At 32.3% G+C, this 22,271-nt stretch overlaps 1 protein-coding gene across 2 annotated transcripts in view; it reads left to right on the top strand.

Moving 5' to 3' along the window:
* Positions 1 to 3,777: 3,777 nt before the first annotated feature.
* LOC101887518 (transcription factor btd) overlaps positions 3,778 to 22,271 on the top strand; it is a 32,145-nt gene continuing 13,651 nt past the window's right edge. The window contains exon 1 of one of the 2 annotated variants that reach the window (XM_005187218.4): positions 3,778 to 4,036. The gene's annotated coding sequence lies outside the window, so the exon portion shown is untranslated. The remainder of the gene's footprint in view (positions 4,037 to 22,271) is intronic. The other variant, XM_020038102.2, reaches the window with a different exon arrangement.

Below are 22,271 nucleotides of genomic sequence, written 5' to 3'. Positions count from 1 at the left end.
TCAAACCATTTCTGCTGATGTTGCTGTTTTCTTCCGTCCACTTCCTTGACGTCGGGCTACGCTACCAGTATCACGGTAACTTTGTATGTGTGAAATTGGGGAAGAGTTGGATGCTTATTTCGCTTTCTTTGAGCGTTTTGTTTTTCAAAATCTTAAACCCCCATGTGGGGAAGGTACCAGAAGAATGATCCGATAATAACCATTTTTATATCTGATCTTGTGCTGATGGTAATATTGATATATACCAAATATGAATGGAAGCGGATCTTATCGTTTAAGTGCTTCATGAATATTCAAAATTTTGACCCTCTGTGGGGAGGTAAAAGAGGAGTGAACCGTTATATCTCATCTTCACATCAGATCTTATGTTAATAGAAATAATGGGATGTGTGAAATATGAACAGAAACGGATGCTTATTTTGCATTTTATAAAAGTTTTGATTATTCAAAACGTTGACCCTTTTATGCGGGAGGTACCACAAGAAATGGCCCGATCTCTGTCATCTTTAAAACAGATCTTGTGTCGATAGAAATATTGAGATATACCTAGTCTGAATGGAATCGGATGTTAATTTCGCGTTTTAAGAGCTTCATGGATATTCCAAATTTTGACCCTTTGTTGGGGAGATACCAGAAGGAGTGGTCCAATATATTCCGTTTTTACACCAGACTTTGAAAATATTGCGATGTGTGAAATTTCAAGACAATCGGACTCTTATATCACATTTTATATGAGTACTAATTATTCAAAATTGTTACCCTTTGTGGAGAAGGTACTTAATAGAGTGGATCGCTATTGTCCATTTTCGCTCTTGACTTAGCACTGATGCAAATTTTAGGATTTGCAAAGTAGGAGCGAAATCGAATTAATCTTTCTCTTTCAGTGCAGTAAAACATATTTTGTAGGGGAGGTACCAGAAGGAATTGACCGATAGTGCCCATCTCCGAAACTGATCTAAGTTTGGCAATAATATTACGATGTACCAAGTTTGGATCAAATCGGGTACTCCCTTTGATAGTTATCGTGCGCACCAGCCAGACAGACAGACGGACGGACGTACGTACCTAAATCGACTCCAAATGTCCTGAAACGGATTTGGTTCAAAAAAGACCTAGGGTCTAAAACCATTATTTCGATGAGGTACGTTTTGGCCGTATCAAATTATATATACCCTCTCTAGCCATATGGCTGAGGGTATAGTAATTTAATCATGTTTTACTGATTCGAAAACTAAACAAAATTGAATCTGAATAAATTCAATATTGTTGCAATTGAAAAATTCCACTTAGAGTGGTTAAAAATTAAAAAACACGGAAATCCTAAAAGTGCCGACTACAGCTACACTTACCCTATAATGTAATGCTTTCAAAACCCTAAATAATATGATGTATGCTCTATCTAGATTTCCATAGATAGACGTCGTAATATCGACTTATATTTTTGTGCTGATCAAGAATACATATCGGTGGAATATTAATGTTCGAATCGTCCATTTAGCAAAATAAATATATATATATTTTTTTAGCTTTGTTTTCTTTATATCAAGACAATATTAAATAAAAATTATTCACAAAGAAAATGTAGTTCGCCAATGAACTCAAACGCTTTGAATACCTCATTATACTACATACGTTTCACTACAATTCCACCTGATATGAAAACATCACAATTGCCAAAATCGAAACGAAAAAAAAAAAACTAAACAAAAATCATCTACGAAATGAATCATATGGCTAAAATTTGCAATATTATGAATTTTCTTTGGCTAATTTTAAAAACGAAGCAATGAAAACAATTTTTGTTGTTGAAATGTTCTTTAAATTAATAAACAACACGGTGGTGTTATGCCGGTAGCAATGCCAACCCAAAAACAAAAAAAAAAAAATTGATAATGTTTGTTGCTTGAAAATAAGTTTGTGGCTCATATGATGATGCCGTTGATGAAGACAATGACGTCGAAGTTATTGACGTTGTTTTAAAAAATCGAAGAAAAAAAACTGAAAAATTAATAATAAAACCTAAAGATGTTTACGATTTTATTTTTCAGGAAAGCAAAAACGAATAAAAAAGAATAATGAAAAACAAAATACCTGTTGGTTATATTTTTAGCGGGTGAGTTGGGTTTTACGAATTGCCCCTTCTTTCAAACATCATATGAGAGAGCCCTCTCCAACCAAGAAAGCTCTTGAAAAAAGGGGAAATTGCTGTGGTAATTAATTTCGAAAATACCACGAGAGAGCAGTAATTGGGACCACTGAGAGTTGAGTGTGTGTGGTGGTGAGTGAGGAGCGAGAGTCCCCCCTTTGTATTAAACAAACTGTTGATTGGCTGTTGTGCGCTTGCGCCAGCCTAACAGCCTGAAAATGGCTACACAATGGGGAGGCAACCACAACCATCATTGGTTCAGCACACACACGCACTCACACACACTTGTACGCTCTCTCGTTGTACGCTCTATGAGTGTGCAATGCAAAACGAATAAACACATTTGCAGGTGCCTCTTGCTGGCACAAACAAAACAATCCCCCTTTTTTTGTTTGACTGGGGACCATTGTGTGAGAAAAGAGTATGGCTGAGAGTGAGAGCATGAGTAAGGGGTTTGTGTGTGTTTTTGGGGTTTTGTGTTCGAAAGAGGGGCCACTCTGTGTGTGAGAGCGCATTGCTAGATGGAAAACCTATCTATGGCCGACCAGTGCATGCATTCAACCATCCATCCATTCAGTGAGCATATCGATTTTGTGTATGCCAAAGGGGCACCACTCTGCCCGTTGTTGCCGTTGCTGTTGTTGTACAACGTACGGCTGTGGCTATATGTATCTTTTGGCCGGTTTCATTCATAAAAACCAAATGAATACTCATCTCGTGCTTCAGTTGTGTTCGAACAAGCAAACGTATCGGTTATAACCAACTACAAAGCAAAAGTTTACCAAAATAAAATTTTCTCACACAAAAGAAAAGCAAATAAAAAAGGAAAGAAATCTTAGTTTCAAATACACAAAAGAAAAGCAAGCAAAGAAATCATTTAAATAAAAAAACAACAAATAAATTTTGTTTTAAACAAAAAGAATTGCAAAGCAAGAGAAAAAAATTAAAAACAAAGCAAATAAATTTAGAAATAAAATATTGTGGAAAAAACAGTTCAAAAATAAATTCTTATTGGAATTATCATGGATATCTCTAACTAGCTATCTAATTTGCCAAGCCAATTAGATAATTTGAAATACTTGTGACAACACAAAAAAGAAAGTGAAAACAGCAATTTACCAAGGAATAAAGTGAAACTGAAAGCAAAAAAAACCTCCTCCCCCATACTACAAAGAGAGAAAAAAAAATCAACCAGGCCCCAACCTTACCCACCACAACCTCCACCATTCATAGATTGATTGTTCGCCAGCAAAACAAAAAAAAAGTGGTTGCAGATTTTTATGAATGAAATTGAAGAATTTTGTTGGCTCAACTTGGACTACTAACTTGCAAACTTTAAGGCAGCAAAAAGCTCAAATTTCTCATTCCTACAAAAAAAGCAAAAATTACATTGTGACGTAGGTACATGGCAACAAAGCCAGCAAAGCAAAGTAAAAAATAAAAAAAACATTGCAGTAAAATAAAATTCGTTATCGATTTTTTCCGTAAATCGTAAGCAAATGAAATAACATTGGAACAAACATTACAAAGAGGAAAATTATTGAAATTTATAAAAAAATAATATTTCATAAAAATAAAAACAAATTTTAAATGTGTTGAGCAAAAATCTAATTCGAAAAAAAAAATTGTTTTGCTAACAAGTGTTTTTCGGGAAAATTAAAAAAGCAGAAAACCAAAACGTGATCACCCCGCAATAATAATAACAACAACACCATCGACTAGTAGAAGGAAGAACCCCAAGCAACCACCACCCTCGTCATCATAGCCACTTGCGTATCGTAAACGGACGCCTACGATTTCCTTGGCTTTCACCGCAAAATTCTTCGTGTTCTCAAATTCATTTTTTTCATTTGGGTCTCAATCTTCTCTGCACGTGCCATTCATATCCAGGTGGGTGTTTTATTGAAAAAACAAAAAAATAAATAAAAATAATAATAAATAAACAACTATGAAAAAAAATAATAACAATAAATAAAAAATATATATCAGAACTACTGATGGGAGAAAAGAGTTATCAATGAAAATTTTTGTGAAGGAATTTAAAATTATAAAAAAAAAATAAAAAAAATAGAATTCAGATCTAGGCCCTTTTTGAAGCTCTTGAGGTGTTATGTGAAAAATAGTTGATTTGGAAATTGTTTTGGAGAAAATCATAGCTCCCTGGGTTTTTTAAATTACAAAAAAAATAATAATAATAATAACGCAGATATAGGGTGTTTTTTAAGCTCTGGAGATGTTATGTGTAAAATAGTAGATATGGGAATAGTCTTGGAGAAACCCTCTGCGGCAAACATACTTTATTTCTTTTTTTTTTTTTTTTTGGTATTTTTCTGTATTTTTTTTTTTTTATTTTGTTTGTTATTCAATTGAGTTAAGGTATTCGAATTTTTGTTTTTTTTTTCTATTCCACCAAATCACAAAAAAGATTTTGACCATTATTTCGATATCACTTCGGATGGCTCCATGAAAAATATCATAAAAGAAAACTTTTCAAATTAATAGAAATTATAAAAATTAAAAATTATTAGAAAATGCTAGACAAGAGTCCTTGGTCCAAGGGGCACCCTCTTTTTTATTATTATTATTATTATTTTTTTTTGTTATTGAACTGATTTAAGGTGTTCAGATTTTTTTCGCGTAAAGACTATTCCTCCAAATCTCAATAAAGATGTTGGCATTCATTTCGATATTAGTTCAGATGCTTCCACGAAGGATACCATAAAAAATTAAAATAATACAAATTATAAAAATTAATTTAAAAAAAATAGGAAATGCTAGACAAAAATCCTCTCTATTTTTTTTTAATTTAATCGAGTTAAGGTTTTCATGTTTTTTTTGGCATGAATACTATCTCCAAATCACAAAAAAAATGTAGACATTCAATTCGATATTACTTTGGATGGTTCCATGACAAAATATAATAATAATAAAAAGTTAAAATGAAAATAAATAAAAAATGATTAAAAAATTCTACACAAGTAACCTGGCCCTGGTCATATTTTAAGCTCTAAGATTTGGTACAAGTTGTCACCTCTATACTTTTCTTGCTCTAGGATTGGGAGTTGTTTTTTTAAGACCACAGTTTGAAATTAATGAAAGCTATAACAATTAAAAATAGTATCCTGACCCGGTCATATTTTTAAGCTTGATTTTATGGTAATAACTAAAAACGAACAAATTACCGACACACCCTGACATTTACTTTGAAATCCCTTCGGAAGATCAATAAGGGCTCAATTCACTTTCCATGCGGATTTTATAAAAAAAATCAAATTATAAAGAAAATATGAAACTATAAAAAAAATCTAAACAAGAATAGTGACCCAGATAATATTTCGAAGCTCTAGTGATACAATGAGATTTCAGATTATTTATTTTATTTTTTTTTTATTTTATTTTATTTTTTTTTTTTTTTTAATTAATTCTGCTGAAATACTCTTCTTCCGAAGCACAGGCAGACATATATTTATATCGAAGCCAAAAAAAAAAAAAAAAACAATAAATAAATAAATAAAAAATGCTAGAAAACAATTCTAATCCAGACTAAAATAATAGATTTTGAAATCGTCTTGGCCCCAGTTGGCCTCTCACTTTGTGGATACACAGCATATTTCCTTTTTGTAATTGAATTGAATTCGTATTTCATATCATGACGAATTTAAACAAAAAAATCAACCTAAGAACAAATCAAAATCTTATACGAGGTTATATTTGGAAGCTAGGGAGGTTTTTGTGTAAAATAGTATTTTTTTACTTTCCATGAAGATTTTATAAAAGAAAATCAAATCAAGAAGAATCCTGACCCAGATAATATTTTTAAGCTCTGGCGGTACAATGATTCAATTCAATTTTCAAATTTTTTTGCCTTTCCTCTGAATACCCAGGTTGTATATGGAAGCTAGAGTGGTGTTTTGTGCAAAATAGGTACACCACACAGAGTCCTTTTTTTGTTTTGTTTTTATTTTTCTGAGTTATATTCAGATTTATTTGATAATTAGCACAAATACTCTTTCTCTACAATACCGACCCCGAAATTTATTACAAAACAAATTTGGATGGTCCATTTGAGATCTGCTCAATTCGCATAAAGGAAAAAATTCAAGTGAAAAAAATTTTAAAAACCAAAAATTATAAAAAATATGCTCGACAAGAATCCTGGACAAGGTCAGACTCTGCTCAATCCGTATAAAAAACTTTCAATTGAAAAGACTGTAAAAACCAAAAATTATAAAAAAAAATCTAAGCAAGAATCCTCAACCAGGTCATAATAAAAGATTTTGGAATTGTCTGGGTTTTCTGAAATTGAATTGCATTCTTAGAGAAAATTTTGACATTAATTCTCTTCACTTTTAGATGGCCAGCAGGGTTTCAATTCGTGTTTTATGGAAAATAAAAACTCAAAATTATATAAAAATATCGATAAAGTTCATGGCTTAAATTCGTGTTCCATGAAAATGTAAACTCCGAAAATGTATTTAGGTTTCCCTCTCAAAACTATCAAATTACAGCCACATTGGTTGGAAGATGTAACGAGGACCTCTTAAACACTTTGAATACATTTTTCGTAGGGCAAAAAATTATTCAATTAGAGCTCAAATTGGACCCCAATCGGTTGGAAATCAGGCCTTCATAGCACCGACGCAGCCAGAAATGCCTTTAGAAACCAATTCGTAGGGGGGCCAAATCGAAAAAACTAGATTTTCAACCAAATATCTAAAAATTTACCATTTGTGTAGTAGAGAATTTCACACTGTTTTTTTTTTTTTTTTAAGCAGGAAAACAAACTTTCTATAACAAAGCTTCGGATCATGAGAAGATCAAAATAAAACTTCATTTTGTCAAAACTTTTCTCATTTTTTATATGTATTTTGTTCATTCCCTGTTACCAATCGATTAGAACAAATTGGATCTTTAAAAATATGTTTTATTGAAAACAAAATGTCATCTTTAAAAATAAGTTTATTTTTTTTTAGCAAATTTCCATTGAGAATTTTTTAAAAATTAAATTTTCAAAAATTTATATATAGACAACCTATAAACTAACCCATAAAGAAATATCGTAAAAAAAGCGGATCATTAATTCTATATTTTTATACAAATTTTGCTACCGTAGGTTCCATTTCCCCCCCAGCATAGAATATTTATAGCTGACCTTCAGCTAATTTTTTCGGTTTGGAAAAAATAAGCTACTTAATAATATTGTTATGTTTTTTATTTGGCTTGCTTGTCTAGAAAATTGTCATTTTTTATGCTAGACTGTGACAAAGAATTGTTTTAAAAATTTTTGGAAAACAAACTAGACAAAAATCGCTCTGGTCATTTATTTTCGAAATTGAGCAACAAATTAGCGTAGATTCTGTTTTTAATATTAGCATATTTTTTGGTCTTCAAAAAAAAAAAAAAAAACAAATTGAAAATATATTTATATATGAATATATGTTTATTGGTTTTTTTTTGTTGGCCATATATTTAAAAAAAAAACTTTGTTGTCGCCAATAAAAAAATACATTTTTCGCTCATTAACTCATTCATTAAAGAATTGAGTTTCGATTGTTTTTTTTTTTTGTTTTTTTGGCAAGAATATATATTGTTTTTGCTTTTCATGTGTCTTTAATTATGGCCAAAAAATTGTTGCAAAATAAATATGAAATATATATATGGAAAATATTTTATAGAAATACCATGCTATGCCATGCGTGTTCTTAATGACCATTTCGAAATTGCATCTACATTTCATTTTGGAACATTTTTTCGTCTGGTCAAGATTCATGGCCATTTTGTTAAATGAGTTTGAAAATACCATCTAATGGCAAAGAATTGTGGCAATTAAATATTAATAATAATCCAAATAAATAATAAAAAAATGTATATTTAATTTCAAATGCAATTTTATAGCTTTTTTATTTGATGGCAAAGCAACGACAATTTGCTTTGAGAGATACGTTAGAGATGTTAGAGAAATGGGAGGGCAAAATGCAAGAGCGGCAAATTAAACACTAGGAATTCAAACAATAAAAACCCCACCAGGGAATGATTCAAATACTGTTTTTCATTTTTTTAAAGCGACATCTACCTGTGAGAAATTACATTGGAACTAGAATTCAAACAAGAGAACCCAATTTGTAATTTTTCTTGGCTTTATGTGGTGCCCCTCTAACCGCTTATATGATAGAAATTGTCTTTAAAGTTTTTGGAGCCTCAAAGCAACGACATCTGTCTGTGAGAAATATCTAAGGAAGAGAAATGGTATTCCAAAATACAAGAGTGATAAATAAAACAAAGAGATTTCAAACAATAGGCCGAAAATGATAAAGGCAATGTATCGGATCGAAGGTAGTTGGAAACTTATATTTTAAATACAATTCAATATTTTTTATACCAGCGACATCTACCTGTGAGAAATGCGAATTTTGAGAAATCATATGAAAAACCAAAAATAAATTTAAAATGACTGGACTGCAAAAAAGAAGACACAGCGTGAGATACAAAACTGCAAAAAAGTAAAACGCCATAATTTGCACTATTTTTTAAATTTGAATGAAAGCAAAAAATTTCGGAAATAGCATCAAATTTTAGAATAAGTTTAGATTTGTTCGAATTGGTCACCTTTGGCATGAATTATGGCTTTCAAACGGCCAATGAAACCGTCACATGCTGCCCGAATGTTGCTCTGCGGAAATTTAGCACATTCCCGCCGAAGCGCTTGCTTGAGGTGATCGACCCTTTGGTCTTTTTTAATGCCTACCTTGCTTTCCAAAATACTCTAGACACAATAGTCCGACAGATTGGTATCCGGAGATTTTGGTGGCCATTGTGCGCTGGAAATGAAGCGAGGAACCTCATTTTGTTACCATTCTTACTGAGTCCTGTTGGAATGTCCAAGGTCTGCGGCCAAAATGTTTGCGTGCCCAAGGCTTTTATACACTCTCCAGAATATCGGCTGTTATGGCGGCGCACACTATCACCATGGCCGGCGCTTGAGTTCTGGTGGCCAACCGAAGGTGGAGCTGACCTCTTCGACAAGTAAATAGATCATTTTGTTGGTTTACAAACTGCTGGAAAACAAATGTTTTCTCATGGGAGAAAACCAAATTCAGCAGTTCACCACTTTCGGACAAGCGAAGCAACTCTTTAGCTCTTTTGAGTCTATTTTCTTTCGGTTGCGGTCTAAGTTCTTGCACTTTTTGGCATTTCAGTGGTTTTACCCCTAGCTCATTTTTCAGCCACAGCCACGCGGGTTTCGATCAAGTCGCTTCTTTACTTTTCGAACCATTTCTGCTGATGTTCCGTCCACTTCCTTGACGTCGGGCTACGCTACCAGTATCAAGGTAACGAGCGATGGTGCGAGACTCAAAAGATGTATTCACATTTAAATGCTGGAGTGCTCTAACGATAGCCACTTGTGGTTTTCCAGTCAAATATAAAGAAATCACACTATCACGCTTAAATTCTATCACGAATAACTTTTTTCTGGAAAATTCTCACCAAAATGCTTTTGTACGCTTGTAAATAATATGATGAGCTGTCACTCGAAAAATTTTAACAGCTGTCGGACGAGTGGCTTAGAAATGACAGCAGTCTGAAGTTGGTTGTAGTTTTTTTCATCTCGCCATGTATTTTTTGTAATTCACAACTCCCATCCCTGATTTATTACTCCACTTGTTGCTATCTTTTTATATTTTTTTGTTTCTAAAATCCACTACATACTTTGGCATCTTTGAAGACTAATTAGATTTAAAACCATTAACCGAACCCAAAAGATGTTTATCAAATCTGCAACTGAGGAAAACTTTGCGCCGTCGGCTAAATTTCTGAAGCATTGCACTCTTCCAGTCAAAAGGTTGTTTTCCTTACAATTTTTTGTAGAAAACCAAAAAAATCTACATTTAAGCAAATATTTCATGCGATTATCTGCCACAATGTCTCAGTTTTTTTTTCTTCTCCATATTGGGGGCCTAACTCATTTTCCCGCTTGACTGTCTGTCTGTCTGGCTTGTTGTTGATTTTCACAATTTCATGGATGGAAGATTGCCAGTGCGCGGCAAAAACCACAACATTTTAAGCATTATATTAATTAACGTCTACAAGTGTTACCTACCTCCCCCCAACAACAAAACCGATCCTCAACAACCCCCTCCTCTTCAATTTCTGTTGTTAGGCTCTTTGCAAAGTTTGTTGTTATATTATTTAATTTGTTCGTTTTTTTGTGCTTCTTTTTTTCTTTATCGTTCAGTTTCATTATTTTTAATAGTTTATAATGTGATCTCTGTTGTCGCCAACAATGTGTGTGTGTCTGTGTATGTATGTCGTTTTTGCGCTCCTAAGTGGGGTGTGACTGACGTTGACACACTACTATACACTTCACTTCATGACACTGTCACCGACTACTGCCTTTAACACATCTGAGCAGCATCTCAGCCACCTTAGCCATCATCGGCATCATTGCCGCAGCTTTTTGTGCCGCTCTATAATACTGCTCAACTTATTACCACAAGACATGTCTTTCTTAATGTCTGATATGATTGCTGGTCCAAATGTCAGACAGACATTTGGATTTTTCAAAAAAACCAAAAAAAAAAAAAAAAAAAAGAGAGAAACAAAAAAACAACGAAAACAAAATAGTTTTTAAATCCCCCCGAAAAAAAAACGAAAACTACTACTAGACATGTCACTAAGAATACTATGTAAACAGTTGGATTTTTATAATTTATTTGCTAGGTTGTTTTACCGCTAGAACAACAAAAATGAGGATCATTTCATGTTCACATTACTTAACATGCCCTAAAATATTCTATATTTTTGGTTGGTAAAAAAACTAGGCCTCCAGCGCCAACAATTCTATTATTTTCTCGATGCCCATAAAATTATAAAGTTTATGAACACGTTTCATAAGTTTCTTCTTGCTAGCAACGACATCTATATGTATGTGTAAATATATGCATGCCAATGTTGTGTTGAAACAAACAAATTTGGATTTTTGGAAAAAGTCTCTTAAGAAAAATGTTACCAGAACGCCATCTTCAAGTCAAATACTAACTAACATAGATTTTTTGCTGACGGCTTCCTACGAAAAATGTTCATAAACACGCCATCTACATTCTGAATTAATTATTTTTCATAAGTTTATGGTAGAAGACAAAGTAATAATATAAACGTTTTGGCTATTAAGATATTGACTCTTTTTTCCGGGCAGATCTTTAGCCTTGTCAATCAGAAATACCAATATTTTGTGCCACAGAATACGACAATACCATTTACTTGTAGATAGTAACATGTATACTAATGGTATACTAAAATTATGTTTGATTTTTGCCGAAAAACTCAACCAATCTTAAAAAAAACGTTTATGAAATATATTCTTGGAGCTTTTAGCACCATCTATATTTAAAAAATCTAAATCATTCATATATATGTAAAATATGTAACAGATCAAAGAACACCAATAATTTAAAATCTGCTTAATTTCCCCTAAATATAATAAATCAGACAGTGGAAAATATTCCCAAATTTGTTGATCAGAAGAGCCATTCAGAAAAATATTTTAAATTCAAGCCAACGCCACCTACATGTAGAAAATTTCTTCAAATCAAAATCAAATATTCCAAACACTAAATTAAATTCAAATCTTTCAAATACAGGATGAAGAATTTTTTTACTTAACAAGTCTTTTGAATGAATAAATTTAATGGAATATGTTTTTTATTCCTGCAACGCCATCTACATTAAAAAAATCACATTCATATATAAAAACATGGTATGGAATTGAAATAACATCAGCTATTTAAAATCTGCTAAACTGCTCTAAAATAAAATGAATCAGAGAGTGGAAATTCGTTATTCAGAAGAGCGTTTCAGATAAATATTTTAAGTTCAAGCCAACGCCACCTACATATGGAAAGTCCGTGTATGAACGTGAATATTGGAAATGTTATAGAGAAAATTCAAATCGCTCCATCACCGAATAAAAATTAAGCTTAAGATCATTTAAATTAGTTAAATCGTGTAAAACCCTTGAACACCGAATCTTACCAAAAAAAACTTCTCATAATCTTAATCTTAGGAGATAAAGGCTTGTTTTTAAGCCTTCAATGTTTTTACCCAAAAATCTTTTGAAAAATATTCTTTATTGCCACAACGCCATCTACATTAAAAATGTTAAATCTGTCACAAAAAAAACTTTCACATTCGTTTAATCTTAAGAGATGATGAAGGCTTTTTAGGTCTTCAATATTTTTGCCCAGAAGCTTTCTGGAAAAATATTCTATACAGCCACAACGTCATCTTGATTTAAAAAATAAATATCATTAGTATGTGTAAAAATCAACAATTTAAAATCTCCTACAAAATATGTTCAACTAGACCGTAGAAAGTTTTCCCAATTTTTTTTATTCAAAAGAGTTTTTTAAGGAAATTATTCCTAAATCAAGTCAACGTCATCTATATGTGGATAAAATTCATATGTACTTCAGGCATGGAAGAAAACAAGCTAATTATATGGAATATTGTAGTGAAGACTAATTTCACTGAAAAAAATCTTGGTCCTAAGACAGCTACTCCTTTTGGATTCGATTATGTTAAAATTTAAGAAAAATATTCCTAATTTAAGCCAACGCCATCTATATGTAAGAAATATTCTGAAATACTTTCGTTATAGAAGAAAATCAGCTGAATAAATGAAAGGTTTCTATGAAGATTAATTTAACTTATTTGGTTATGGAGGTTCGGGGACATGTCAGTGTGATTCTGGTAATATATAAGAAAAATATTTTTAATTTAAGCCAGCGCCATCTGCGTGTAGAAAAATGCATTCACACTTAGGTTGTGGAATAAGATAAGCATGTCATATTAAATTTTTGAGTAAATACTGGTTTGACTAACTAAATTATAGTAATCCGGGTCCTGTTAATTGGTTTGAGATTTGATTTTGAATAAAGTTTTCAAACATCTTTTCCAATGACTTCCAAGAAAATTGTAGTCATATTAAAAGTTTGAGTAAATATCAATTTGACTAACTAAATTAGCCGGGACCTGTTAATTGGTTTTAGATTTCATTTTGAAAAAAATATTTTTAAATATATTTTCCCATGACCTTCAAGAAAATTGTAATTTTTTAAGTTTCTCCCCAAAGCTAAGCCAAACTCCAAACAAACTTAACTTTTTAGTAGCCAATTTTAAGTTTCAAAAAATACCAATACCCATTTATCCTAACTATTATTTGAATTAGCTGTTTATTTATTTATGAAAAAAAAACTTAATGCAAAAATATAATTGTTTTTTTTTTTTCAAATCATGGCTTAGGATTTCCAGACAAATTGCATACAAATCCATTTCAAGACAGCTAGGCACACAGACACTTTACATATATTTCAAAATAATAATAAAAATAATAACAATGTCAGTTATTGGAGCCATTAAGTAGACAATCGACATTCAAATCAGTCAAAAAACGTACACACACAAACCGACAAACATACAGAGCTAGAGATTTGCAAGCCCGATCTTAAAGTAAACAATTGGCAACAAAAAAACTATGTGTGTGTTTATTTAACAATATCCAAAGAAAACAGAAGTTTTAGTTTTTATTTTTTAAGACAGAAGAGAAAAAACCCCAAGGTTCCTATGGCCACCACCAGAAAAGTGAAGAAAGAGGTGCAAAAACCAAGCAGCCAACCAACACTAGAAAATAAATTATAATTGATACTTTATGATTTATTTATGATTCGCACTGGCTGTGGCCAAGTTGGTAGGGGAAAATGTGTTATCACAAACCAGTTTTCTTTAAAATGATTTGTTACCTTTCATTATAGATTGCAGGCGAAAACAAATTAAAAATTTGCCGTGTCCACTTCTTTTTCTGATTTGTCTACGGAAACAAGCTACCGAGTAGCTATGGGGGGATTAGCAGGCAATAACAATCTTAGATAAGTTATTCAAGAAAAGAACCACAATTATGCTAATCCAACAAGGAAACAAAGTAGGGGTTGGCAAAAAATATGCATATTTAAATCAGGAGCCACCTATAGTAGAATAAATGTCAATTGATACACAGATGGCGCCTGTGGTATGGAATATGATACACACCTTGAACAGAGCGCCATCTTGATATGGATATTGGTTAAACGAGTTGTGGTCCGAGAAACGTAAATTGGTGTAAATTCACATCAGGAGACAACAATACTAGAATGAATGGCAATTGATACCCACATGGCGCTTGAGGCATAGAATATGCTATGCATGGGAAAAGAGCGCCATCTTGATGGTGATATTGGACAATGAAGTAATTCTCTAAGAGACAATAAATAGGAGCATATTATTATCAGAACACGTATAATATAATGAAGGGAAATTTGTATACAGATGGCGAAAATGATATTCAAATTCAAAAGAGTGACATCTTTATATCAATATTGTTGTCAAAGAAACCTAAAATGATTGGCCTACTTTTAGGCGTATACAACTTTCACGGAATATTTTAATTCAATATCTTGGCCAATCCAGCCCTTAAGCCAATAGATTCGCACACCTCCATTTAAGTAGCTGGACTTTAAGTGCATGAACTGACGGCAATAACCAACATTAATGGATTTTTGTAGCCTCTGCTTATTTTAACGATTTTTTCTCCTTCAAACGCCACCGGCCACATTTTTTTATTTATTTAAATAATTTGAAAATTTGTTTTAGCGGTTTTTCTTCAAACGCTTTTTTTACAACTTCAAAGCCACTTTGGTCACTGTGACATTAAAGTGTAAAACACTGACACCTTTATTTGATTGATTAATAATGATTAACACTTTAAATGCAGAACAATGGGGTTGACTATATTTGGGAAGTTGTGCATGGGGTGATGTCATGGAGAAAACTACAAATTGACCGGTATGCAAAAATGGTCAGTCATTAGTAGTGAGGATTTAATTTGCAAGTCTGAAGAATAATTATAAGAAATGTGAGAAATAATGTGAAAAAGTGAGCAGCTTGATGAACGCCATTTACATCTGAAAAATTAATAGAATATATCATATTTGTCTCCCCTACAACATGGTCTTCAAAATACATTAAAACATTTTAAGATTGTAACACTTTAAACTGAATTCATCATACGGTTTCACCTTTACTACTTGTCGAACATTTGACTTGAGAAGAGCCATCTATATTTCAACATTTAATGGAGTATGCCATATTTGTCTACACAATCGTTGGCTCATAAATTCTGTAAATAAACTATAGTCCGGAAATTCGAAGAATTTAACGCTTAAAACACTTTTTTAATAGATTGCATTCCCCTGTTCCAAATGTTGAACATTTGACTTATAGATGGCGTATTTATAGAACATATAGAACAAACTCATTATTTTCTTATATTTTTTGTTTCATATCTGCGTATCTGAATTTATGGTGGGTTAGTTTACAAATCAAATTTTCCCCTGAATTCTCAAAATTTCTCTTATGTATTTTATTGTATTTTATATTCAATATTCCTCTCATATATGGTTATAATAAATCTAAATCTCCTCACCTTTTTGGTTTATTGTCAGGTATACTTTAGACAAACTGTGTTTTCAATTGTAGTGAACAACTCTAAAAATTGTTTCAATATCAATTAGTATTGTACCTCTGACACATAGATGGCGTAGCAACCTTTTACCCCAAATAAATATGCATATGCATATTTTCATAGATGTAGTGAAGAACTTTTTGAAACAGTGCAATGTTTAAAATATATTCTTGATATTCTTATTCATATATATACATATATATATATAAGCCGTTTTTGATATCGAACATTTGACTTTCCTCGGAATTCATGCAATTTTCATTGTATCTTATATTATGAAGTGAAAGAGAAGTACGCCATCTATACTTGAATAAAGAGGCAACGAAAACTACTCTTTCTCTGACACTTCTTAATAAAAGATACATTGAAAATTGCCTGAATTCCGAGGAATATCCTAAGAAGTATTTCCCCTAAATATGGCAAAGAATATTTCTGCTAAAGGCAGAACTGATTTGAACGATAGATGGCGTGCTTATCTTTTTATGTTTTTCATGGAAGCTATAAAATTAAAATGTTCGAGTTTTAAAGTAATTTCATATTTTTGTCAAAGCTACATTTCTTCTGAAGAGCCAAGTAGTTTTATTGGAATTCCTGCAAATTATAGATATTTTGTAATTGTCTCATGGATGGCGTGCTTATCGGATTTTTACTTTGGAAGAAAGATAAAGATAATGGAAAATATATCAGGGAATAATTTGCGGGATAACACTAGGCTGCAAATATGATTATCAGAATCTTACGAATATTTCCGCTAAATTTCTGTCTTACAATAGAGCTCCTTACATCTCCAGAGGATGACAGGATTTGTTAAGAGATGGGAAGTCTTCCAAAGGGGCAGCAGAAATAAAGGGGCTCAGTTTGCAGTAGTAGTGAGAAACTTTTTCATGGCAAGTCAGGGCATGTACTGGACGTTCCAGTTGAAATATCCATGAGAGTTTAGGCATGCGGGATAGATGGAGATAGCGAGAGAGAGAGAGAGTATAACCACTTATTACTTGTTGAGGACTGCTAATGTAGAAGGCATTGGTATTACCTGGTTAATGACTGTATCCGGTACTGGGCGTTTCAAATGGCGTATCCTTAAGATTTTGGGCAAGCGGGGGAATATTCAGAGAAAGAGAGAGAGAATTAGAGTAACCACTTATAAATTTTTGAGTGTCTGCTAATGCAGAAGACATTTTGACGTTACGTGGTTACGGTTATGGGTATGTTCGACATTTGATTATTTTTTTTTTCGCAATTTTCAATCAATTGAAATATTTTCATTTAATATTTTTTTATAAAAATCCATAAATAATAACGGAAATTGGGAAATGGAGAAGAAGAGAGAGAGGAACTACTAAATTCGTGTTGATTGATTGGTACTGCTGATGCTAATTGTCATTACCTTATAAGGCATATAATACATGTTTGATGTTCGATAATCGAAATCGTTCGAAATCTTGAAGTCTTGATCAAAATCCATATAAATATCAGATTTTATTAATTTTTCTCCAATGCAATGGTAATATCATTACCTTGTAAGGCATACACATGCTTGATGTTCGATACTTGTTTGTTGTTCCTTTGATATTCAATCAATTGAAATTTTCAGATGTACTAGGCTTCATAAAAATCCACATATAAATATTAGATTTTATTTACTTTTCCCCAATTATTGGATTTTTTTAATGGGAAAATATTAAAATTATTTCGTTGCCATAAAACTAACACCATCTCATTTATTATTTTTTTTCTTAAAAATAATAAAATATTTACTTTTTTCTCCTTTAATTGAAATACCGTTTTTTCTAAATTATAAAAAAAAAAATTGTTTCCATATTTTATGGTTATTAAGTGATGCTTGCGAAGCAAATGTCTGCTGTAACACCTTCAAAAAACAAAAAAACCTTTTGGAGAGAACACCTTCGATCTTAAGAATGACTTTTTCAACAGACAGCGGTATAATCACGACTTTTTTTCTGCTGTTCTGGTTGTTGTTATGAATTTTATTTTTTTCTCGATTTTTTTGTTTTTGCACTAAACTTCTAGCTAGACATGAATGAATGAATGAACCGGCCAAGTTATGGCAAAAAAAAAAAAAAAAAAAAACAACAACCAGGTTATTATTAAAGACATCCTATAAAAGACAGTTTTTATGGTCGTTTTGCTAGAATATAGTCAAGTTCAATATGCATATATGTATGAGCACGTCATACATATGTGTGTGTGTAAATATATTGAGTTAAAGACAAACGTTGATGCCAATGTTAGCCGGGGCAAGAAGGAAACTTGTTTGTTTGGCTTGATGTTCCAAAGCAAGTCTTGGTGGTGTCTCGAATAATTCGGTGTGTCGTGATGTTTCCGTGGCTTCAATATAGTGAATTGTTTTTTTTTTTCTTGGTTTAAAGGAGTGTCAATTGCCTTTACAACACCACCACTGCTACACCAATGTTCGATCCCAACCATAGCATGCCATCAAACTCATCGATATATCTCTCATAAAAAAACAAACATCCAGCAATCTTAGATTTCAGGTTTAAACGGTTTTAGGTTTTTTGTATTTTTTATTCTGAAATCAGAGAAAAAATTGGCTGCTGCTTGTGGTGTTGTTATTGTTGTTTTCTTTTGTAGTTTGATTTTTATTTTGGGGGGGTCTTCTTACCAAAAAAATAAAATAAAAAAAGAACAAAAACACGATTATCAATGAATGAATGACTGATCGAATGAATGAATAAATGGATATCGGAAACAAACAGTCATCATCTTAAGTTTTTGTTGTTGTTTTATTGACTTTGATTACAGAGCATGTGTTCGCTGTAGGCCCATTGAGTAGTGCTTGTACTCTTTTGTTTTTGAATTCCCAAATTCTTGGGTTACCTTAACGTTTTAGGTTTCGAACCTGGCTGGTTTTTATGAATGAAATTCTATTTTGGCTTTTTTTGTTTCTTGTCTATCATCTAATGTGTCAGGTTTTTATCTGGTTCTAATCGTCTTGTTAGTTTTTGAAACCAAAATTTATATTAAAAAAAAATTAACTTAAATAAGTTCAACAGAGTTTGATTTAGGTTTAGATTTTAAGCCGGTTAAGAATTTCTTAGTAATTAACATAAATTCAATTTATTTTAAAGTTTTGTTTTTAGTAAATTTTTTTTTTTTGCATTTTTGATCTGTAACCTACCCCACCCTCTACTCTGGATGTAAATTAAAATTGCCATGAAGTGAAATTATTATTTTTATTTATTTAACAAATTTATGTTCTCTTGTCACTTAGGGTGTTAGTTTATGTGCCTGTCAGTCAGTTGGCTAGCCAACTTGTTCGATGGACCTGACAGCCGTCTTACAACTGCCAATTTAGTACTTTATGATCCCGCTGGGTGAATGATTGACTTTGCTGCACGGCACAGTGTTAAGTAGTCCACGGGGGGAGCACAGTGACATTTTTGAGAGGGGAAAGGGGGACGTTTTGAAACAAAAAAAAAAAAAAAAAACTAAGAACAAAAAGAACGCATAAAATTTTAAAAATCCTAAAACAAAAATTTGTTTTTTAACGAATTTTGACTCTTTGGTAGGGGTGGTCTGATGTATTATATCTTCACGCCAAACTTGTGTTAGACAAAATATTGGGATATTTGCAATTAAGAGAGAATCGAATGCATATTCCGCATTTTATGGGAGTTATAATTTTTCAAAATTTTGACCTCATTGTGGGGGAGATACCAGAAGGAGTGGACCGATATATCCTATCTTTACACAAGATTTTGTATTAGAAGAAATATTGTGATGTGTGAAATTTGCAAAGAATCGGGTGCTTATTTAACATTTTGTGGGAGTTATACTTTTTCAGAATTTTGACCCCTTTGTGGGTGAGGTACTGGAAGGAGTGGTCAGATAAATTCCGTCTTCACACCTGATCTTGTGTTGATAAAAATACTTAGATGTGCCGAGTTTGACAGGAATCGGGTGCTTATTTCACATTTTATGGGAGTTATAATATTCCAGAATTTTGACCCCTTTGTGGGGGAGATACCAGAAGTAGTGGTTCGATGTATTCCATCTTTACACATGATCTTGTGCTGGTAAAAATATTGGGATGTGTGAAATTTGCAGAGAATCGGGTGCTTATTTCGCATTTTAAGGGAGTTATAATTTTTCAGAACTTTGACCTCTTTGTGGGGGAGGTACCAGAAGGAGTGTTCTGATAAATTGCATATTTACACCAGATCTTAAGTTGATAGAAATATTGAGATATGCCGAGTTTGAAAGGAATTGGATGTTATTTTTTCATTTTAGGATCGTAATAATTTTTCAACATTTTGACCCTTTGTGGGGGAGGTCCTACACGTAGTGGGCCGATATTATCAATTTTCGGACCTAACCTAGCAATGATAAAAATATTAGGTTTTGCAAAGTTTGCATAAAATCGGCTGATCCTTTCTGGTTCTATGAAGCAAATTATTTTCTGTGAAAATGTTGATGTTTTGTGGGGGAGGTACCCGAAGGAGTGGACCGATATTGCCCATCTCCTAACTCGATCTTAGTTTTATAATAATTTTACAATGCACCAAGTTTGGAGCTAATCAGTTACTAACTTCGAGAGTTATCGGGCACACCAGCCAGACTGGCAAACAGGCAGACGGACGGAAGAACACCCCTGATTCGACTCCAAATGCAATGAAACGAAGATAGCTAAGGTTTTAAAAAATTGGAATAGTAGTCCCTGGATTATTCTTCTAAATCCCGGATCATACGCCAAAAAAAAATCCTCAAAAACAGTCGTTCAAAACTTCATTTAAATTCCACAGATCGAAATTTTTCCACACCTCCTGCCTTCCTTTCCGTTAATTAAATTTTCAAACCAAAAAACACAAATTCCACCTCTTTCTCTCCATCAAAATTTATGTTTTTATGAATTCCAATAAAAATATTTAAGTGGAGGAGCGAAAGACAAAAAGTGGCGCCAATTAAAGAAAATTGAAAAAAAAAACACACACACAAAATTTCCCTCTCTACTATGGGAACTGGCCAGGCAGGCCATCACAAAACTAAGTGTGTCGTCTTTAGTTTTCAATTAAAAATTATTTCTCACATCACATGGAAGCACACAGGGGGACACACATAATTTCATAAAAAAAAAACACAAACAACAACAAAAACATGTGTATCTGCCGAATTACATTCTCACCGCTGCAGAATGTGGGTCAGTAGTTTGTTCCTTGCCAATGATGATGACGATCAATGAAATCAATCATGATGATGATGATGATCATCATCATTAACTTCATTGCCATTGATAATGATGATATTTATGGTGTTTCCATTTAGTCTCCCTTGTCAATTTCAATTGTTTCGATTTCGATTATTATGGAAAGTCCGTTCGTTCATTCTGTCCTTAACTGTTTTGGGCATTTATTGGTTTGCCATAAAAATTCAATTGAACATCTCCTAACATCTCTCTGGTCATTTTATTTTTTTTCCATGCCTATTAACCGTTGGCATTGTTTGTGTTTTTTTGTGACTTAAACAATATTTAATCGATTTTAATTTAATTGTTTATGTTCAACTCAATGACAGCTGTCACCTTTATTTCTGTTTATATTTTGACTTTGTTGCTAGCTGTGGGGTAAATAAAAAAAAAAAATAAAATGAATTAAAACCTCACATAGAAGACGCAGACGAAAAAATCTTGTGTGGGTGAAATTTTTAGGCATTTTTGTTTCTCAATTTGTTGTTTTATTTTTTTATGGGGTTTTTGTATTTTTTTTTTTTTTTGTTTTTAGGTGTCTTTTGTGGTATTTTGATTGTATGTCATATTACTATTTAATTTATATAAATTTAATTGCAGCATATTTTTTTGTTTCGTTTCCAATGTCTTGTGAAATCGTGAAAAGACAACAAGCAATTAATCGAAAAAGTTTAGAGACAATTGTTGTTGTTGTTGTATTTTATTTTTTGTTGTTTAATTAGAAAAAAAATTAAAATTTGTTTTTTTTGATGTAATGAAAATTAAATTAACAAGCCAGAATAAAATAGAATTTAATTAATTAATTAATTACAAAGGTAGGGATGCCAATTAAATAAATAATTAAAAATATTAAAAAAAATATTGAACACAAAGATTACCAATTGCCTCAAAAAGGGGTCTAAGCAATGTTTAAGACCGCCTTTGTGGGGGAGGTATATGAAACTGAGGGTCGATATATATCATCTTCACGCCAGATCTTGTTTTAGGAATAAATATTGGGATGTTTGAGATTTGAAGAAAATCGGATGATTATTTCGCATTTTATGAGATATATACTTATACAAAATTGTTGACCCGTTGTGAGGGAGGTACCAGAAGAATTCGACATCTACCATTTTCACATCAGATCTTGCGGTGGTAAAAATATTGGGATGTGAAAAGTTTAGAGAGAATCACATGCATATTTTATATTTTATGAGGGTTTTGGTTATTCAAAATATTGAACCCTTTGTGGGGGAGGTACCAAAAGGGTGGGACCTATATCTTCTATCTTCACACCCATTCCTGCCCTACCAGAAATATTGGAATATGTGAAGTTTGTAGAGAATCGAATGCTTATAAACCGTGGC

Source organism: Musca domestica, unplaced genomic scaffold (genome assembly GCF_030504385.1).
Source record: "Musca domestica strain aabys unplaced genomic scaffold, Musca_domestica.polishedcontigs.V.1.1 227, whole genome shotgun sequence".
NCBI lineage: Eukaryota > Metazoa > Arthropoda > Insecta > Diptera > Muscidae > Musca > Musca domestica.
Note: the sequence above shows the minus strand (reverse complement) of the source record. Positions and strands in the feature narration are given on the sequence as shown.